General features: G+C 41.3%; 1 protein-coding gene and 1 long non-coding RNA gene across 3 annotated transcripts in view; both read left to right on the top strand.

Moving 5' to 3' along the window:
• Window positions 1-4610: 4610 nt before the first annotated feature.
• On the top strand, window positions 4611-5652 carry LOC147796858 (uncharacterized). Its single transcript, XR_015427663.1, has 2 exons — window positions 4611-5209; window positions 5356-5652. It is a non-coding gene; the product is annotated as an uncharacterized LOC147796858 (long non-coding RNA).
• A 7216-nt stretch (window positions 5653-12868) lies between these two features.
• Window positions 12869-22902, top strand: part of LOC110983600 (uncharacterized) — a 35529-nt gene continuing 25495 nt past the window's right edge. For both annotated transcript variants that reach the window (XM_022242964.2, XM_022242965.2), the window contains exon 1: window positions 12869-13163. The gene's annotated coding sequence lies outside the window, so the exon portion shown is untranslated. The remainder of the gene's footprint in view (window positions 13164-22902) is intronic.

The following is a 22902-nucleotide window of genomic DNA, read 5'->3' as shown; positions in this document are numbered from 1 at the left end:
GGTAAGCATCGATTTTGGCCGGTAATTGTTTACTTCAAGATTGTGCCAAAATTGATTCCGCAGGCCCAACCTATTAAAAATGAAACGGCTGTGGCAAGAACATTTTATACGCGTCAACGAAACGGGAATAATTTGTGCATTCTCTAACCTTACTGTCTTTGTATTGACCCGTGAACAAAATTGGTCTTCGCCAAGCAGATTATATCAGCCTAGTGTTGATTACACAAGGTTTGCCCCTCTCTTAAAAGCACTCTTGGGGTAAATTGCTACAAAATTGAAAGGAAAGCAACATCTGCCGCAATCTATAGTATTGTGTTCACATTGCGAGAAAAATTTGTTTTCTCAGCCTCCAATCAGAATAGTCTCTGCTTGTGTTTCAGTTTTTGTTGTGTTTTAGTGTGTTCTTTGTTGTTGTGTTAGCGTCCGATTATAGGCACCAGTCTATTTCCAGGTGCGTTTTTCGACCACTCGTCGGTCAGGAACTATAGGCAGTCGTCATCCTAAAGAAAACGAACAAAAAATCACTGTAACAGATTGTGACATCCAAAAATGTCTTCCCTCTGAGAGACATTTGGATCTAAGCATAATTCATTCTAGCATTCAACCTATAGGGCTGTGGCCACGGGAAAGCAAAGTGCAACCCCGTACAAGGGTTCAGCTCGTTTCGGCCGGCATCAACGACACACCTGCGCGCTTTTCGTATCAACGAACTCTGACCAGTTCACTTGTGTCGCGCATCCGTTAATGCACTGATGACTATCTGTTCATAGTGATATCAGGTTGTCTTAATGGGCTAGCTTTTGATCTTGTCGTATTATGAATATGCTTGTCCTTATACCAAGTACTCGGCATTTCCTGCCTACTAGGTGTCACAACGTGTGATTTCAAAAGAACTATATTGGTGAGCAATTTTGTCGACACATGGGCGTACTACGGTTGAAAGTATTACGATATTCAAATGTTCACCTTAATCTTGGCGTACGTAAACATGAAGGAACTTGAGATTCGTCTTAAGAATGCTGACTGCAAGTGATACCGGTTTTCGTTTCATGTACGCGTTTGGGCTGTTAGGTCCTAGTGGTTTGAATCCCTGTTGCAAACTGTAAGGGCACTTTTGAATGAGTCATCGAACTACGTAAGAGAATTTGACCAAGCTTTTGTCTTGAACAACTGGACTGTCGTTAAGCAGATTTTCCGATTTAATCTACGCCCTTCTTCAGCTGGCTTGGTTGTTTGAAAATTGTACATGTACAAATTTATGGGTTAGATTTAAACCTTTTGCCCCCCCCAAATGATAAATTTGTAAAATAAATTTTAAAAAATAACTTACGGCAATCTATCAAAAACCTTATGCATGGGCTTTAGATTAAAAGCCTGGAAGCAGAACCCAAAGCCAACGTTTGAGGAATGACGTCACTTTAGAAAACTCGGTAATTAACGACATTTTGGTTATTATTATATTCTGTAACCGACCTCTGTGGGTTGCAAGAAAATGTGCTCAAACCGCAAAGTGCTCTAGAGGACAATTGGGATACGCGACAGGTAAAATGGCGTTTCCTTTCTCTGTTCAGCCTTATAAATGTCTCTCAATAAACTCTCAGCCTCTTACAACAGTTTCGGATTACACTGATTCCTACATCATACTGCGCTGTTTCAATTGTGGTGTCGTTGGAAAGATATCCAGTGACCTTTTATGGGCGACAGTCTATTGAAATCTGTGGTATTTTGTTCAAAGGGGACGCACGGAACATATATTGACATGGGGCACATCAAAAATGTATTAGACTCGTCTTTACCTTGGTGATTGTTGGCGGACCGGTCGAGGGAGCCCACGCACGGACCTTTTGATGCATTTTCCCTTCAGCTTTTGCCGTCTTTGTCAAATTTGTCTCAGCTAAATCTGGCACCGTTGTTTTGTTATGGTTCCTTTGTCGGTAGAACCTGAGAGAGCCAGCCCACGAAGTTTAGGTGGGTGTATCGGCCGGATAAACTCATTTTATTAACCCGCTTGTGAGAACAGTTTGTTTGTTGTTCCATCATTTTTGACCTTCTCGTTGAACATTTTGCCAACAATAGGCTATTAATCAAGCCCTCATAATCCCGTTATTCTGGCGTGAATTCTTAATGAAGATAAAAGAGCAAACCATTGGCCCCTGTCAGCTTTTTTCTTTCCCTTTTGAAGTCTGACACTCATCGGTTAAACAAATCACAAGCGGGTCAGGTGTTTCATCTGATTCAGATCCGATGCATCGTTGGAAATGTTTGGCTCTGTTAGTTATCGTTGGACGTGTTTACCATTGTGATTTTGTCTTTGCTGTTAATATCAAGAATGAACTTTGACTTTTTAGTTCAAGCTCCGTCTCTCTCAATGCTTAGGAAGTGTATTGTGAGTATGTCTTTTTGAATTGATATTTTTTTGCCGAATTTTTTGCCGAAGCGTTGACTTCAGATGAATCTATTGAAAGATTTAGTAGTTGGTATATTTTGTGAGTGATGTGGCATGGATTCAGGAGTTTTCTTGACATTTGAAAGCTGCACCGACCCTTCATTTAGTAGTTTTTTCAGTATGACGTTTATTTTCCTATTAGTGAAGATCAGAAAAAGTAAATAATAACAGTATAAATAATAAATCAAGAACGATAGAGTAAAAGAAATATATAAGTAAAGGGAAAACCAATATGGGGCTTTTTCAGAAGCCGGGAGGCTTGTATTGAAAAGCCCTGGACAAAACAAACTTTACACAGAGACAACAAAAAGCAAGACAGCAAGCAACAACAAAACCACTAAGAAATGTCTGTGTTTGACTGGCTTTATTTACATTAAGATATGTCTTCCAAGTCCGTCTAAAGTTGTTGGAATCGCTAAATATTTGTTTCAGTTTGAAACTGAGATTGTATGTTTCGTCTGGTTACAATAATGTGATCAGCATCAGCCTGTTGCATGCACCCGTACCCGTTATTAGCCATTGGGTTTATATTTAGGGTATGGAGTTAACTTTCCTTTTGTTTTCTCAGAGGTACTTTGAATACCTGCATTTTGGAAGGTGTGAGATACATCTGTCTTTGTTAATATTTTGCTATTTCCTACACCACGATTTTCACACATGTTGGTGGAAGCTGGCACCTGTTGTGTTTATAACCATCTGTTTACGTGCAGGATGGCCAACTATTATTTTGCCCCCTACTCCATATTCACACGTGGCGGCTCTTTCCAGAGAACCCAATCCATGCATCCAGGAAATGACTTTTTCCCTGGACACAGGTGTTATCTTGGCTGAGGGGGAAAGATGGTGACGCCACTTAACGCCCAAGAACAATTGGTCAAGGCCTCGGGAGACCTGGGCGGGCAGTTGGAAGTCGCCGGCCTCATGATGAAAGTCATGTATCATGTGGGCCTATTTCCGTTGTTTGCTTTGGAGTGTCGGCACACCTTTCTTGATCGGATCGTGGTTGCCTTGGTGAGAGCCGGAGGATGGTTCGCTCGTGATGTCAGATTAATTCCTCTATCCACCCAGGACTTTGGAGAATAGTTGGATGTAAAAAGCTGTCAATGTCTATTTAGCTGTTCCCGATTTCGATCGTGAACATCTTTTGTTTGACTTGTTATTTTTTACATCGTAGTGCACTGTTACAAAAGGTGTTAATCTGCTTTCGCTCAGTCTTCGTAGATCTTCCATAAAAGCCCTTAGTAAACCAGGCCATTGGATATGTCGTCAATATTTGTAACAATTAATTAAATCGTTTCGAGGTTTACCGTCAGACATCATTGGTATAGGATCTCCCTTACTCCCTGTCGAGAAAACAGTGCACACAGACCAGAGAAAGAACTAAAACAGTTAACGCCAAACCGGACATCTGGCCAGGGTCGACGAATGGACATGATTTTGCGTGCGATTTAACCCCTTTTCTTACCGTATATTGTGTCCTGGCATTATGTGTCTTGTTGGCTATTAAACTAGCACGTCACCATTATCCGTCAACCCTACAATGCCTCTCGTGCATGCTCGATATCACTTGGCAAGATTAAATATGTTGGCTTTTCAAATTTTGTCATCAGCCGTCGCCATTCGGCCGTTAATTCATAAAGCACGATTTCACATCTATCGCACTACCAGAGACAGCCGTTTTGGCAGGTTTACTCGTACTAGAACATGACTGCCTATGTCTCGAACCCATGCAGAGACACATAACGTGAGGCTCCTCGGCTAAGACTAAAAAAATGTTACTCATCAAAATCATTTTTAATGAAAAATGGGGATTTCTGTGTGAGTATTCCCTAGAGACAATGTTGGTTACTGGAATTAAAAGCCCCAAGCAGCCGGGAAAACATCCTTCTGACGCCAACGGGACCGAAACTGCTTCGAATTAGGCCATTTTGATGCATGTCTTTAACCCACATGCGCTCATTTATCAATTATCATTTCAGCGTTTCTTTCATCAGTGGGGTTATACCGCAGCGCGGATAAGTCTAATCTATCCTTATTTGATTTTTACACGGACATGCAGGCAAAACATTCTGTATGCAGGGGAAACTTTTTTTCCTTTCCGTACCCCTAGTAGAGAGGATTCCATTGGATAGACAAAAAGAGTGCTTTAAAAATAGTCGATATCTATTGTCAATAGTCCCAACTATACTTTTTTAATTAAGAAAAGTTGGTGATGAATGTTGAAGTCTATTTTATTTGGGACTTGTAACTCATGCCAGATTCTCCATTATTAAGAATTCAATGTAAGGAATGCATAGCACCTGTAGATCTACTTAACACAGAATGGGTCAGTGGTTATTGTTCTGGGCTGAATACCTCAATCAAGCCTACCAGTCTTGAGATTCCTAACCCTTGTAATTCTTGTAATTGTAATGTTCAGCTCTTAAGTGTTCTTTTATTGTACTTTAATTGGATCTTTCTGAATGGGGTAAATACCTATTGTGTAAATAGTGGGTATATAAGGATTAGCATGCCTAGTTTCGGCAGAGTGCCACATTGACACGGTGGGAAGTGGTGGTGTTTGGACGGCCTGGCAACAGTGACTCTGATGGCCACAGACTACCGGACAGCTAGCTACCGCAGGAGCTACACTGAATCCTTCCAGCATCCACCACCACCGCCACCACATACCCACCATTCGTGTCAATTAATTACTTATATCTGTACACTTCCTCAAATTGGCTAAGACCAGGGGCTTTTACGTCCGGCACTCTCGAGCTTCCTGTAAGTTAACCTTTGTTCAATTGTTTGCATGGCTTTATTTTGTTGCATTTTTGCATGCTTTCCTTATGTTTAATTGAGTTGATGCAATCAAAAGTTTCATTTTGCTAAGTGCGTGTTTGTCGTTTTTTTTGGTTTCCAACACGCAGGGTTTTCGGGCTTGGGCTCAGCTCAGATTTGAGGAAGGCAATCCATCGACACTAATTTGTTTGTTTGTTTTTTTTTCTTCTTTTTGGATTTGTATATAAGTTACAATTTGTTTAATTTTGTCCATCATTATTACGTTTCAATTGATTTTGCTTTTTGCAGTTGCAAAAGCTTGTTCATTTCGTTTCGCAATTCATTCATGTTCGTTTATTTTTCCGTTTATTTTGAAGATTATATGTTCTGAAGATTTCTGTTAAAGCCTCACAGAATTAAAACTACATTTGTAATTTTGTTCTGAACACTTGGTTTGCTTTGTCAATTTGTTATTAATGTCTTGCTTGCGCAACTTCCAACCACGCCATCCCACAATTCACATTCCATCTGTGACATCTATCGAACGAAGTTAATCGGGCTTAATAAGATTACCGGTTAAAAGAGTCGGATACATTACTTTTCATCGGTATGGTTTATTCTGTAGAAGAAATTAGTTGTGTATACTTCAATAAATTTTCCGATTATCAGGAGATGATTAAAAAAATGCGGTTTGTTTTTCGTATTAGTCAATCAACATCATTTAATAAATGAACGATTGCACAAAAAAGAAAAATGCATGATCAGTATTACTCATCGAGAAACTTTTATTCGAGTTTTAAGCAAGCTACCACGGTACAGTACCCCCGCATGATGCGGAAACAGATGCTACAAGTCAGATCAGTATAATGACAAGGAAGGTTTGTGTTTCTCGGGGATTTTGTATCTGACCCCTCTGTTTGTCTTGGTGTGTTTACATGTATTTACATTACATATTTTGTTTCAGTAAAATGCGTAGGCGAAAGATTACAATCTGAGAAAGGTGGCCTAACCTTGAAATGAACGAGATACCTGGATCAGCACAGTGGCATCCTATCGGCATTCTGTGTAACGATACGAGTCGGCGGAAACTAATGGGCCAACGAGTGGGTTAAGGATCGATGGTTGTCCACTTATCTTGTCAGTGTGAAACCGCACTTTACCTGGCCATGTATTCGTGGTAACCTCGATATTCACGGGGTCTGTAGATGATAAATTTCACGAGGGCGAGGGTTTGTTTCACCAAACATCCCACCACGTATAGAATTGAGGGTTTTATTTTTGGCTCGTGGGGAGTTAGGCTGTATAGATTAAAAAGGTGACGGTTTTTTCTTTGACGTGGATTAAGGGCAATGAATCATGTGAAGATCAGTTCCCCGCAAGGCACATTGACTTAAAGGCGAAGGAGACGAAACTTAGGATTGAAGGTAGCCACATTTTGCTTCGGTATTTGAGTTAAAGGAATGTTGCCAAAATAGTGACGCCAAAATCACGTAAACCTTTAATGTCTGTATTAAACACGGTGTCTAATAAAAGATAACAGTTATTATACTCGTGTCTCAGGTTTGTTTAACTGCAGTTTTCTCGTGAGTTTAAGCGTCATTTTAAGGGAGGGGACGCAGATTGATCAACTTGTCATGATTAGTCGAACAAAGTTGCCCAAACTTGTCCCTTAAATTCGACATTTTATTTTGAAATCAGCTTCCGCTGCGTGTGAATCAGTGGTTGTCTTAGCATCCCACCTTCTGAAGTAGGCCTACATGAATAACTTTGGAACTTCCGAACAATTGAAAAACACCTTGATAAGGCTACATGTAATTTCCTAATCAAAACTGACACCTTTTTAGTGTTCCCTGGGTTAAATTAAAAGAACTCCTGGAATTTTCAAATAGTAAAATCAGCAACCTTTTTTGTGAGACACACGCAATGTTTTTTTACTTGCATTGCGAGGGTGAAGCTTTGGCTGTATTCCCCTGACATCCAAGTAATCTGGCCTAGTCTTCTTTCACACGAGGCTGTTTTGTAACACTAAGACTTGTAGCCGTGGAGCACTACGACAGTCAAGTTTTCACAATTTCGTCTACAACAGAGCTAGGTGTCACTCATAAGCCTTTATCACATTCGGTCTTCTGCCCCGTCTGGTTTTCAAATGAAATTGCTTTTAAAGCAGTTATCAGAACACAATCTACCTGGCTTAGTTGGTATTAGATCCCCTGTTTGTGGCCTATCTGACCTCATTCCTGACAGCTTCTGACACTTTGAGGTGCTCACATGTTTCATTTTAATCAAGGCGAATTGCGAAAGCGAAATCTTTGGCAAATCGCGTTAATATGACGCAGGAAGTGCACAAGGCCGTTTGAGTGAAGGGGATTCTGTACAGACGAGGCCCAGGGTGTGCTCGTCCAACACCCTCTTATTCGAATCCAACCATCACGGTTATTACAATACTACAAGAATCGGCAGACGTCACGCCGGCGCCTCGCTCCTTGTGTCGATATCCATACGTGAAAATATCCATTAACCCTGAAAGTAAAAAAAAAAATCGAGAAGAAACCTTTCTGAAGTTGTCTGGCCAACGTCAGCGGCTGTAATTGATGGGTATGGTGGGAGGAGATTCTTCTCGCTCCACGGTCGTGAGATCCTCGCCAATTCACGCACGTGTGACACCGACAAGGCAAAATATCAGCCGTGCGTAGCCCGCTGGCCAACACTCCAAACATGGAATGTTGTGTATCCCACGGAGAGCTGGAGGCATCCTCCACCAGCGTTTTGCCATGTCTTATGATATAGCCCGTTGATAAATAGGACGCCTAGTCCCTGGCTGAGCCGCCTTTTATGCTATTTACTTTCTGGTATTGAGTGTCTATTTAATACAACAATTTATACGCGCGGTATGCAACCTAGACATCCATGGCTGGCATGCGCAACTTTTTACATCACTTTCTCCATTTGCTTAGTAGCAACTGATGATGAGAAATTTGTCGATCTGCTTTGGTCGCAGAGAATTGAATGGGACTTAATACATGTTCAACATTAAGAATGGTGCTCTAAAAGTAAAGCTGGTTTCCACTGAAGGACCGAGAAACTTTCCAGTTTACATATTTCTCTTTTCCCCCTTTTTTCTGTTGACTTCGAGATCATGGGGAACGTCTTTCCGTTTCACGTCTCTAACAGCTGTCCATGAAAACGAAACAGAATTTGGAGTTTTTTCCTCGATGAGTTAAAGAAAGTATTCTTTCGACTTCCCTACACTCATTTTTCATAATCACAAGAAAAATGGTACATGCGTCTGTGGGCTTGGCATTAGATGAAAATAGCCCTTGTGAAGCTGAATCCAAGGTCTCCAAGGCAGGTGCATGGAAACCGGTTTGAATGTCGGGCAGTGCCTCCTATTTATCAAACTTGTCGAACTGCTTTCAAAAGTTCATCCTCACTGAGTAGTTACCGATGCACATTAAAGTGGCTCTCTTTCCCTTAAAAGTCCTTCATCTTCAAATTGAAGTATAAACTCGGGCCCCTGTTTTAATCGCAAAGTGATGCTAATTACGTCCGTGCGAGAAATAGTTTTTGAAATCGAACTTGATTCGAGAAATCGGAAACTCTTGATGTTCGTGAATGGCATCCACATCTTCAAAATCGGGCTTGTGTAGAATGCTTGATGTCATCCCTTTACCGTTCCACTTAGGACATGTAATGGCTTGACCCGACGTGAATTGTGTCATCAGAGACAGGCACGCGTGTGCCTCTCCAATTTATGATCATATCCGGATAAGTGCCTTCGCGACCTGAACGCTGCAGGTTAACACCTGCCTCGTTGGAGTGATGCCTTTCCTCAAAACCAGGAGGTTAAAAACAAGAACACAATGTACTATGCCCGACCTGGTGCCTTGGAGACACACGACTTTGTTAAAAGCAAGAGACCTAAACAGTTAATTAATTAAGGCCATTTATCTTATGTTTGATATTATACTTTCTCCCCTTAAACCTAAGGTATCAATCATTTTACGTTACCACGTGATTTTGTTTCATACAGGAGCACGTGCAATGGAACACTTGCCTCTTAAAATGTCACGTGTAGCTTATCTAAAACCCATATCGTTGCATGTTTCGGTGTTTGTATAGACCTCAGTATTTTTGTTTCTTAGTTTGATTTTCGTCTTTTTTCACTACCCCTTGCTCACAATCAGTAACCGTTTGACAGAAGCAGTATTAACAAACATAAGTGCATCGTTCGCCGCACCTCTTGGGTCTTGGAATCGGATGTGAAGAATTGGATCACGACGGAATTGGAGTTATTCCGACATAAAAACGATGAACTGCCAGGAAATGGGGGAAGGCTTTAAATTTATAGCAATGCTTATTTCCCCAAGAGGGGCGTCTTTGAATACTCTACCAACATGTAACGTTGGAGCGGACGGTCACTGTTGCCATTCAGTCACGTCCCACTTTAGTCTTAAACGAAGGATGCCATGTACGTAGTTGCGTAGCTCCATAATTTGAGACTGCAGAAAATGCATTACCAATTCATCGAGTACCGGTATGGACGCTATTACTTTCTGCACTTGGAAATTGGATTTTAGTTAATGTCTCTCCCGAGAGCGGCGCAAATGAATTCCTTTATTAAAGGACTGACTATTATAACGCGATGTCGAAGGGGTTAGAAGTAATTAAGGGGCGCAGCGCCCGAAGAGGCACAGAAATGTGATTAAATGTCACCGTGGCTGAAATTCCATCTTTTTCTTTCTCAAACAAACATTCAACGCAGTTCTTTGGGAAACAAATACCCTTGGCAATGTAAAAAAAGATCTGCGTCAAACTAGAAAGCTCTATATCCTTCAGGCTGCTTTCCTTTCTCTTTTTCCTTTTAACCACTGTTTGGTAAATTATCGTATGAAGAAAACTGCTTTTAGTGGGTCGACGTCTTTGGCTTTTTTGTTGAAAAACCACCTGCTGTGCAATGTGTGCTGCATAAATGGTTTGATTTTTCAAAACGAATTTGAATGCTAATATCAGCGCATTTTCAGGAGGGGTCTATTCTGAAGAATGCCTTAAGCTTCTGTTCAACAATGGCAATGCTAAACTTTTGACGTTCAAATTTTGATCCCGGAGACGGAACTGTATAAAGCTTACTTGCTATAATGAAAACAAGTTTTGATTTTTTTTTCTCCACGCTGTTATGTTGAGAAGCAAAATAGGCCAACGTAGGTATCGATCGAAGTTTTGTCCGACCATAGATAGCGCTGACATTTTGCATCGATCTTTAACATTTCTTGCCCCCGTACTCTTGCGACGCTGGTCAAGTCCTAGTGACGCAATTGGATCGGACACACTCCTCAATTTTCATGGGTTTAGATGAAATCAGCTTTACATAAACGTATCAAATTTAATTTAGTGAGTTAACTGACAATTTTTTTCGGTTTTGGTGTAGATTTGATTGAAATGCGGAATTTGATCGTTCTATCTCGATTTAGTTTCTCTCTTTGTCATCACATCGATTGTTCTTGGACAAAGTTTCAGCAGCCATGTCACGTTAGTTTCAGCTCGCCGCTCAGAAGTTCTGTTTATTGGCTTACTGTTGCCTCCTTCCTACGAAGTAGAGTCTTGGATTCTCAGGAAAGTCAAGCACATGTACCTGTTGAATATGGACTCGGATTTTCTTGACCTGCATTTAGGGAGGCTCTATAGTTATTGCTCGTAGATATGGTTTTGTCGATGTTGTTAGCTGAGGTCGGTATTTATATCTTATAAATTACTGAAATCAATTTCCAGTAAATAGACCTGTAATGATTATTTGAATCTAGGCTTTGCCGTATCGATTTCCTTACACATCCTGGTGATAGTGATACACACTTGGCCGGGAATTGCTGTCTTTGTCCCTTGGCTATCGTCCCAACGAGCCGGAACTTTTGGCGTCGCTTTTGTTCAGAGTCGTTTATAGTGCAAGCCCATTGCCTCCTGAGGGAGAGAGGAAACAGATCCACCGGTAACTCTCCTATCCCTTGAAATCCACTTCGATCAAAGGCACATGAAAATTGATAGCGGAATGAATGTGTTGGCTGGTTGTCTCAATTCGAAACACGAGTTGCAAGTGCTAGATTTCTTTTTTATGCAGGCATTAAGGCTGAGGGCTGGCTGTTTTGCAGCCAACTGGGTGTCTTTTCTGTCCTGTGTAAGATGATAATGCCTCCTAAGGCTCTTTTCCATCAACGCAGTGGCCGAATTCAGAAGCTGGTGTTAACTGCTCATCAGTGTATTTGTCATTATAAGCGCTTCCCCCTCCTGAACTCTCCAACACTGAACCCTTCAAGTGAGTTAAACAAATGTACAAACAAACGAAATATGAGATGGTCCATGTAAAAATTTCAAAGGTCCCCTTGAAGGTTGGCCCCTCAGGTCAAGACCAGAAGCAGATGGCTTTTCAAAGGGAAGTAGGTGCCTCACTTGAATTGGTGTGGGTAAAGACTAGTCAGATTAGACGCCGTGACTGTAGTGGTGCCGCACTCACATGCGCATTCTTCAGCTTGACGCGCACGTACATTTGACAAATCTCGACACCCTATTAGTTGAAGAGGCATGCAACGCGCGCGTTCCATCTGTCCACGAGCGTTGTGCCACCGCAGTAATGGCTTCTAGTTCTGGTTATCGAACTACACCACACTCTACTTATTTAGGCTAATCCTACATCTTTTTTGCAATCCATACAGATTCAAACAATAATTCTGGCCATCTGAAAAGTCAAAGGTCTCTTCATTTTCAAGTACATCGCTTAGACCGAACGATCGTTTCAATCGAACAAGATTGTGAAGGCCATGGCCTGAAAAAATTCTAATTTAAACGTCACGAGGAAAAACTGATATCCTATACCTGTATTTGCGCACTAAAATCTTAGGTTGAATTCTGGTCAACTTTGACAATTGGCTGTTTCTATTTCCAATTCTCCTTCAAACGAATGTCTTTCAAGCCTCAGATTGATTCGCTGTCCCATGGCAAATATTTCCTTCGTTGTCAAGGTAACCTTGTACACCTTTAGGCGTACAAGTTTTCTGAATGTAGATGTGCCGTGTGAGTTATCAAAAGGATTACGTTGATACGATGGGGATGAGTTGACAGCTTATGCAGACGGCTGTTTTGTGTTTAATTTACCGTCTAGCTCACATCGGAGTAAAGATTTTGTGTTTGTATATCGCCGAAGAATTCATCGCCCTCGGCTCTCCCACTTCCATTTTACGCGTGAATAGCCTCCATCATTTCTCCACACGAAGCTGTTGTATCAAAACATTATGATAACCGATCCTCCATTTAGATGTTGCTTTATAGAATAGTAGGCAGAATCGCTGGAATAATTTGTCACTGTTTTCTCCACTGAGAGAATCTGTTGTACTTAGGGGTTCTGAGATGCCGAGTCTCATGCAGGCATGGCCAGCTGGACTATTTGGACCACATAAGTTTGTTTTTCTTTTGTTAATGCACCGCAAGTGCGCCCTTCCCTCACTGCCTTTGCTACAACTAGCCAGTGGACCAATGAGGCGACTCGTCCGACGCGTCCAACCAATTTTGATATGAATTCATTGCGCCGAATAGTCGTCGGAACCGAGAAGATTTCGCACCACCGCCAGGTGACGTCCTTGTCGTACGTTGGGTCGCCCGCCTACATGTGCAGTTGTCAGGGAGGCTGGGAGCAGAACGACTCTTAAGGACCGTGCCGTGGCCAGTCGCGGCTCAGACAGGGGGGCAAACGTCACTGCGCACGGACAAATCGTCTGCGGTGTTGTGCGACATAATACAGCAAGCTACCAATCGGTGTTGTCGGTTCTGTCCAACACTTTGGCGACGAAGTGGAAGAAAGCGGTGATTTGGAAGTTTCACTGTGCTTGTTGGCTCTTGTCAAGTCTCTTTTTTTGCAAGCCGGGAGGCACAAGGCTTTGGTTGTGAAACGTACTACAGGCACGTCACGCATAAGGTAAGTGCAGCTGCTGACCTGATAAATTGGTAATTACTGATCCTCGGTGCAAAAATTAAACGCCTGCACTTGAGATTATAAAAGTCAGACTAAAGACACATGCCTCATCCAGTCTCAATGACTTTATCAAGCAAATCAGAGCCACATACGGTGCCCGAGTATTTTACGATGTTCCTCAAGGTGAAAGTTTAAGGTGGCCTTGCGGGTCTGCTTGTATATTGTGCACGTCGCTGCTTCTATAAAAGCTTCCATTCGAGAGGTTTGGGGCGAAATGTAATTTCAAGCTTTCTTGTGAAAAAGTTTAAAGTCACGTTCTGCCTATGTCCCGGCATATACAAAGCTCGTTCTTTGCCAAGCTGCGAATGCTTGTACATTGGTACAATTTGGTTAAACTTTTTGTATTTGCCCTTGGCCACTGAGGGTTTGATATAGAGTCGTGTTAACGATTTAGTGAGCTGCTAACCAACCACATTGCAGGACGTGGCCAAGATTCCCCTGGCCAAAATAGCTTTCTTTCAGAAGGCAAAGATCGTAGAAGTTGTGAAAGTTTGACTGGGTCTTTTTATGTGCTCTTGTGGAATTCATATTAAAAAACAGCGTTTGAAAAATTACTGACAAGATTAGTAACCAATTAAAGATACATATTAAAGCACTCTTTACTTTTCTGTCATTAGAGAGTGTAATGACACATTTAAATACATTTTTTACTCCTTTTGGAAGTTATGCAGTATTTGCATTGGATGAAAAGGAAAGTGAAAGAGAAACGATTGGAATTCACTTTGGTTGGCAAAATGCAATGGGAGGCCCGTGACAAGGTGCGCAATTTAATTAGTCCTTTGATGTGCTCTTTTCCATATTTTTGGTCATTTTGGTAGCAAAACAAGCAGCCTTCTCTCTGAATTAAAATAGTGTCTTTAAATTCACAATTATTAATCGCAACGACAAATTACGACTGTCATTGCATATGCTGAAATGCAAGGAGAACCCCCGAGAAGTAATGTGTTAAACTCCAGTCATCGGCAATTGTCTGGAATTGAAGACCCAATCTTCAGAGCCCGTTTGAAGAGATTTGGAATGGGGCACAGTATGACATTTCCGTAATCCGACTCTCCGTCGAGTGTATTGTGGTACAAAGTAAGTGGTAGCTTAGTAAAAACCCTTTGAATAAGCGTGCTATTGAAGCAATTTCCATTTAAAGATTTTGAAGATTCGGTTGAAATAAAATCTGCTTTGTGGGTTCCAAAGTTGGCTGTTATGACAGTGTTTTTCTGAAACGCATCAGGTCCACCCTTCGGCATGCTGAAATAGTGCGAGGCGTGTTCACTTGTGTGAAAACGTGTCTGAAGAATGTACAAAAGATAAATTTCATTACCTGCTACCTAGGTGATATACGCGTGCACAACTTCACTGCCCGTATATTATCCGACATTTCAGGGCGACTTTTGTCTTTGTTTCTGAATCCCGCCGTTCAACGTCGCTGAGAGGTTCTTCTCACGCTCTCTTTGGTGCATTAGTATCCGCACCAATTCTTCCAAGATGTGGTTTACAGTCAATGCGCACATTAGGGATGCCCAGTGCTGGTGGGGAAATATGAAGTCGGTAATTGCGATCCAGGACCATAACATGCATAGTGGTAGCATCTCGTAAGCACAGATACCTCTGTCACCTCTGACGTTGCGTGTTCGACTTTATAAAAAACGTTGGTGCACGGACAAAATGGGCCATAGCCTCAGATGCTGTTGGCTCACGGGAAGGACAGCAAAACAACTGGCATCCATGAAATATGAATTTATATTTTGTGATCAGGGGATGGGGGTGTATCATCCGGGATAATCTAATGCAAAGACTAAAGGTTGGCATTTATGCTTACTTGTGTAAATGTGGTTATCGCGCTGAAACTTGTTCATAACTAGACGAATCGGATGTGGTTGACTCCAAATCTCCCTTTTTTCTCGAACTCCCTAAGCTGTATAGGGGCACCTGAAGCTTAATTATCAACGCCAAATTACAAACTCAGTAGTCATTCAAAGGAAAGATAACACAATCATAAGCTCTGTATAACTCCTTGCAAATGATTGCTTGTAGGCCTATAGCTAATAATAATTGAAAATATTTCGCTTAGGCGGAATTGAAATTCTTCCCCGTTTAACGTTTGCAGCTGCACTGAACATGGTAAAGTAGATTCAAGGATGGTACTTTTAGAATATCATTTAAGGACGCGTATTGCCGCGTTTAAAACGCGGCAAACTTTGAATTTCATCTCAGGGTAACCAAGGTATCTGTTGTAAGGTTTTATTTCCCAACTTTTTGTCGTGGTGATAAAAAAAAATGAATAGAGAAAAACAAATGGTGATGATCTCTTTGGGATCAGATGGCCACTTTCATTGTGTTTGTCTTTCATTAAAAACACGAAAATGGGACATGTTAGCCAAAACTGCTTATCATAGGAAAAAGAATTGCTAAAGAGTATATTAAAATACGGATATAAATGTTGAAATATGAAGTCATTTATTCACGCAAATATGCCACACAGCAGTTCACCAAAATGTCATGAATAAAAATCATTGAATAGATTGGTAATTACAAGGTTAGAGGAAACAAGGACGAGGCTTTCTAACGGCTTGATGTCTCCATTTGGCTAGGTACAAGGTCATTACGGTACTGTTCTAATGGGGTATTTGATGATGTGGAGGGGCCTCACGTGCACTCTCTTAGACAGAAGACGCTACAACAGGGCGCAAAGATACGGTTTACCGTCTGCTTTTGGAAACATTTTTCCGTCGACCTTTTGGTATTAAACATAAGAAATTCAAAGAATTTTGTTATTGCCGTGCAATTGAGTATTAGTTTCCCTTAATACTGCTATCCTAGTGGCAAAATAGTTACCATTTAAAACCGTTACTCTTTCGTTTTCCCATTTTAACGACTGGACTTTAAAGATGAAGTAATTTTCTCACCATGTATTGCAGAACAGGTACATTTCCTCATCAGCTTCCAATTGGAAACTTATTCAATGATGTAGTATTTCACATATAAGGACAGACATGAGAATAAAAGATCGAAATTGTATTCCCAAAGCGATATAAGTAGACTGATTTTTATGGTACTTTCGTTGTTCTTATTTGACAGCGAAGTCAGAAGTCATTAATTTTGCCTTGGGGCGGTATGCTTTGATCACTGAAAAAGAAATGACGAAGAATTCTACCTGCTAAGTAAGACAAAAAATAATAAAATTAGTACCCATTATTTTTCTCTTTTAACGGGTAAATTTATTTTCTTTCGTTTGCTAATGGTTCGGTGTGGCATGTATATGGCCAGATTATTTTTCACGCAAGGGAATTCCCAGCCTTAGGTCAAGCTCATACAATCTTATTGACGTGGTCTCTGTGGAAATAAAGCTAAATGCTAATAGCAAAAATGGCCGTTATGAACGAGTTTTTGGTAAATTGAACCATTTTGTTTGAAAGAGCTTTCACGTTTAACGACTGCGTAATAATATAAACCCACAAGATAAAGAACATTACCACAGCCCAAACCCACCCTAATTCATTTCATATATGACATCAATAGGTTACTTGTCAGCGAGTAATTTACATCCAGATACGTATTAATGAGCTCCCGTAACGTTGTTATGGTATCCCAGCAAATTAATGACATAAGAAATGCGAGGTTGTAAATTTTGTTCTTTGTTCGCGCGTCACCTTTGAAAAGTTTTAGCTTAGAAGTGTTTTATTAAAAAAGTAAAATATCAATTAGAGTCTTTTATTCAGCACAATATGTAGAAGGCATTGACTAATAGTTTTAGAAATATTTCGAGCAAGCACTTAAGCACTGGCTGTGCCGAGTTTGGAAAGTTTGAGTGCGTGCGAGGTCGATCCATATGTTGGCATGATGTTTACTTGGTAATGGTTTTCCAGGGCTGCACTTCATGTTTTTAGCATGCTTACTCGGGTTTTATTTCGTTAGCGCGCCCAGGAGAATGGAGAACGTTATACAGACAATAACCGTATCGCTTACGAGCGAGTTGTAGATACAGGATAATTTGAACCACCCTCTTTGTTTTGCTGAGATACTTCGTATATTTGTTCTTTTGTTTAAAATGCTTTGCACAATTATTTGAAGGCCATAAGTACTAAAGCAGTTCGAAAAAAAATACCGGTTAGTGATAATGTCTTAAAAGTATATATATATATTTACAAAGGCTTTTTTATGAGTCAACCGACTGCAGTAGAATTTCCCGAAGGGCTGTTTGGGCATTTCTTGTGTTTGCAGTGCCATTTGTAAGCTAAACCAGGTGTCACATATATTTCTGACTATATCGCGGATGCATTTATTGTGTGGGTTTACATTCATGCCACTTCCTGTTAATGTTTCATCCCAAATATTTCCAGGCTCCAGGGACTATCGACAAAGGCGAGGCCACTCTCAATATTACCTGACAATTGAACCTATGCGAAACAGCGGAATTGATAGGGCCCCTTTTGATTAAGTACAATGACATGTTTTTCCTCGCAACAGAGCCACGCGATCTCACTGGGGATGAGGCTGGTTTAGAAGGAGAAAGACTGAGAAACCTTTATCCTTCGTGGACGAAAATAATCATTGGAGTAGATTGCAAGACGATATGGAGGGACTTATTGGGTTATGCGCGTATAGAGTGCTCAACTTGAAACGCTGTCAATTTTGTCATGCAGCCTTTGGTGGTGCAGGGAGGTTGGGGCTGGGTATTTCTGGCATAGAGTTATGGATGAAACAAGCTCGACTCCGGCAAAAGCTCTCCTCTTTTGCCATAAAGTTTCTGCTTTCCGCCTCTTTGTGATCTGGCTAGGGTCGGCATGCAGCGTTCAGTTCGGACCCACCGTGGAACGGTGGTGACGTGAGCGATCTCGGACCCCTCGTGCTTGGAAAATCAAAATTCCCTATACAGACATTCCCAAAATATTCCCCCTTGAGGGCTGATGGAGATGTTAAAGAAACATTTACTTCAGAGATTACGCATAACGTGTTGTGATCCGTCAATGTTCTATACGCGAATTTTCAAAGTTTCACAAATATGAGGCTGTTACTTTCATTGTGCTCTTACACTGAACATGCTTATAGAAATGTTTTTGGTGGATGGCAGTTATTTGTAGGTAAAGTAATCAGCCGAGTGGTTACACTTAGCAGTGTAATTTGAGCAAATGAGTTCTTCACACAATTTGGTCTTAGCGCGTCAAGGGATAGCCTACCTTGTCATTCTGACGCTTTCATGGGCTTGCTAACATGCAGGTATGTGACGTGTAGGTACAGGTTGCGAACGATTTACTTAGTTTACTGTTATCATTCTTGTGGCTGTCGGGTGATGTTACTACGGATCTACTAGCTCACAAACACAAACACTACAGTGTAGGCTACCTCCGTAAACTTTTAAAACCACCTAACGGGTATCATACCTGTGCTTGGGAAATGAGTAAAGTAGTGAACTGATACTTAATAGTTTGGCACAATGCCTGAATTGATGGCGTCATAGCGACTGTAATATAATGATACCCAGGGTTATAGTATCCGTTATACTCCATTGTCTCCTGATGGGAGACTTTGTATCCTTGATCCTGATTGGTCAATCCTTGCACGGCAACCAAACGTTAATGTTACGCCATAAAAGTGACTGCATCGGTTAATTACGGTACAACCGCAGCTCGGATTGTGATTCAGCCCGAATTGGTAAAGTGTGGTTTCAGAAACAAAGCTCAATATTTACTTGACAGGGACATGTGACACAATGGAATAGATTGATGATGATAAATAACCGATAATGGATTGGTATAACCTGCGTGCACGCTCCCCTGGAGCGCCAAAGTTATAAAATAAAGACGTGTAACCCCAAACCGCCTCCTTAACAAAGAACCGTAGAGAAAAATAAACATACTCACATCTGAAGATGTACCCTTTTCCGGTTGTAAACAGTTACCGGTAGGTCCTGCTCATGGTCTTAAGAAATACATCTTTAGAGGAGTTTATGCACCGTCCTCACGACAATCATCATACTCTTCATATAATATAAACCAGTATAAGCCTACAGGCACTATGCAGCCACGTTAATTCATCAATACGTCACTAAAGGTTCCGTGTTCACTTTTACTTTAGGCCTACATAGTTTTTGTAAATGTCACATATTAATGTATACGTATCACTCTGGCGTTTGGCTCACGCGTGTTGTATATGCAGATATATGTTTAATATACTGTATATGTTTAATTGAAAACCTATTTGAAAGAAGGGCCCAACTCTAGCTAAATCTTTGTTGATTTCAACAGAAAAATAACTGAAGATTTTTGAGGGAGTTGCAAAAGAAACCAATTAATTCTCCTAGGCCAAAATGGTGGAGTTGGGCCTGTCTAATTCTTTTAATGAGGTATTCAATTACATGTATGTTATACCCGAGTATGTCTCTTATTGATCAGTCACGCGCTCAACCTTTGTCTACGATGTGGCATCATCCTTACTTTGCTGCAAGCTAAAGCTGTTGTTAGTTAGAAACCCATATTTGCAGTTGTACGTTTGTCAATCGGCAAAAGAGCCTTCAAGTCTGACAGTCTGGAGTGTTGCGTTCTAGTTTTACATCCGTGATTGAAACATATCCTTCCACTATAAATGTCACAAGACAATATGAAGTAACAGGCCTCGTCGGTTATCCCATGCGGGAGAGCGTAGGTTGCAGCACTTCGTAAGTTCATCTTCCGTCAGTTGCACAAAAGAATTGACACGTGTTAATTTTCGCGCGCAATTACGCACCGAAACATTATCTGGGCAGGCTGACAGTTACAAGAAGCAGAGCTACATTAGTGCGCCCATTTACGAATTCCCATGCAACGTAGATGTTTCGTTCTCGTCAAGGTAGCCGCGTCAGCGTCTAGGATTTCCCTCTGTTGAAGGCAATCATTAACTGAGTACAGTTTGCTGAGTTTGACAGTATCCCTAAGCCCCGACGTTGACCAGAAAGTCATCACTTAATAATTGACGTGCTCATTGACTTAGACTCGTGTTACGCGCTTGCTGATAGCAATGTCATCAGTTTGTATAAGGATGAGTTGTGTCGGAGACGTATCCGATGATTGTTTGCACGACCAGGCGATACAGTTTAGAAAGATTATGGACCGCCGTAGGGGCCAAACTTGTCCGGTGTAGTCATGATTACGCCCGGGCGAGTAAGAAAATGGTTTCGTGTCCGCCTGAAAGGTCAGTATTGTCAGCTTAGGCATGCCATACATCTGCTACAATTCCCATCCTACGATGGCTGGCCTTTAAGCGTTGTCTGACCACGTACGTACGTACGTACGTACGTACGATTCCTTGACAAATTAGCTGAGGATCGCTCTCGTGCTTGTCCCTCTTGGCAAAGTTGAAGTCCTTCCCTCTTCCTTTCAAAGCTCAGTTTTGTTACAAGGTGTGTCCTCCTCCGGAAATGAAAGTAGATTGGAACGCAGCTGGGTTATACGGAAAAATAACTGAAGCAACGGATTTTCACATCTTTATGACACCCGCTCCAAGTCGGAAAACATGGAAAAGAAAATGTTGCTTCGTCTGCGCGGGATCAATTCTTAAGTAAGGGGTACTTGCACTTACATGCCAGAAAAGAAATGGATTTGTGCCTATACCGAACGTGGATCTTCTTTGCCGGTGAAGAATATTTTTGATTAACTTAAATGGCAAATGTCGCCGACAATCCGTCAAGTGGATCGTGCAATTTATAGTGTAATATCAAACAGCGAGTGATACAGCGCTGAGTTATCCATATCTGCCGCTACACGCGAAGAGAAAGCACAATATAGAAAACCTAAGATGCCTTTGTATTTTAAAAACCAAACAGAAACAGATTGATTGAATATTTGTGAATCGAGTTTAGCCCGAAGAATTGAAGATTTGCTTTACACTGTAATCCAGTAAAATAACCGTCCCGATGAAACTTTTGCTCAGCGACTAAGAGGAGTATTTAGGTAAACGTACAAAAACCGTTAGTGGATATTTTCTGTCATTATTATCACAGTGACGGCTTTAAACAGGTTATGCATGAACTGAGCCAAATCGTGCAGCATATACAGCGTATACCACCCAACCCTTTAGGAGGAAAATAACGCAACCTGAAATACGAGGCCAATCGCCCGGAAAAATAGGTCCACGAAGCCTTTATCCGCGTATCAGAAGTAAATAATAGTCATGGCAAACGCTACCTACCGTGGTTGAACTAACAGTACCCGGGCGGGCACATTCACGCCTTCCTCCTCCAGACTTTATTTCAATTGAGGCCCGTTTATCTTTGAAATCGATTTAATTAAACTGAGGTGGAGAGGTCGGGGCCAAATTGGATGTTGGATTAGAGAGAGAGGACGTTTAGTAGTACGCTGGAATTCGTTGAATAGAAAATGATGAGATTGAGAGCCCAGGCTGTTTTGGACCACGATTTGTGACCTAACAAGCTACCCCCGACAGGCGCCACTTCTGCATATGAATTTTTAAAGTGGCTGGAATTTAGACGAAATAGCATTTGATTTCGGGCAAGCTGTTCAAATTGAACGATGACTAAGTTGGAATGAATATATTTGTTGTGTGCGTGCCGACACGCACAAGGATTAATATTAGCGTAAGTTGTTTTCACAAACATCTGTTCCTGGTGAGGCTAATTTCATTTTTATTGACGGTTTTTAGGATATGACAATCAAACAGAAATGCTTCGATTGCCCCAAGTACGGAAAAAAGGACCAGTTATCAAAATATCTTCCAACAGTGGCAAACACGAATACCTTGACAGGTTTGCATATGGTGGTTTGCATGCATGTACACATTTACAACCCTCCGCATAAAGTTACGCGGAAATGGGAGCAGGCCTATATCTTAATTCGTCTCATATTGCCACACTATCAAATTGTATCGGAACCGAATGCATAATATGCACTTTTCTGGTGAGTTTGACAATCCTTTAAAAGGGCTCTGTATACCGCGCTCATTTCGTGCGCTCGAGAAATCCCGTTGTTGGAAATTAATCACGATCGCCACAAACACCAGCGGCAAGCATGCACACTAGATGCTCCTTGCTGGTTTAGGCAAGCTTGCAAGGGCGACATTGTTGTTGTTGTGGATTGTATGAGGAGCAAAACGTCGATAGCGCGGTGTATGTAGACGGTGTTGTGACATGTCCCTCAGGATGATTGAAATCGGCCATTACCTATGATTGTTACCAGTCCAGACACATTCAATCTTTCGGGATTTTTTCTACTCAACCAGGTGTTCTGAAGTGTGACTTCAGGGTATGCATTCGAAAGGACAAAGCAATTTGATACCATTTATCGAAGAGCGGGGAGTTGATATGTCCAAGGCTAACGGCTGTCTCTGCTTGAAATATTCTCCGTTATGAATATTTACATCACTAAGCAAAGTTGGCAGTTTTTTTCAAAATAGCAAAATGTTTTATGACGGGAATGGCCAAAAACATGACAGATATTTTTGCTGTGGAAACGTAAACGGAGCGAAACCAATTTCCACTCAAAATAAACATTTGACGTTGTTAGTTTCTAGAATCACCTGCCCGTTTTGGGTTGTAATGATATAAATTATAATAATGAATGCAAGCCTTGCAATTAATTTAGGCCTACCTCCCTCGTCAGCCGAAATATAGAAGCTATGAGAAGGAAACTTTTGGGTTTTATTCTGCGTTGGGCCTGCCTGTTGGCAGTTCAAATGACCAGAAAATCTTGGGATGACA

The sequence above is a fragment of the Acanthaster planci genome, linkage group LG14, assembly GCF_054643075.1.
Source record: "Acanthaster planci isolate LZ-2023a linkage group LG14, COTS_SCS, whole genome shotgun sequence".
NCBI lineage: Eukaryota > Metazoa > Echinodermata > Asteroidea > Valvatida > Acanthasteridae > Acanthaster > Acanthaster planci.
This window is presented reverse-complemented; position numbering and strand designations above follow the sequence as displayed.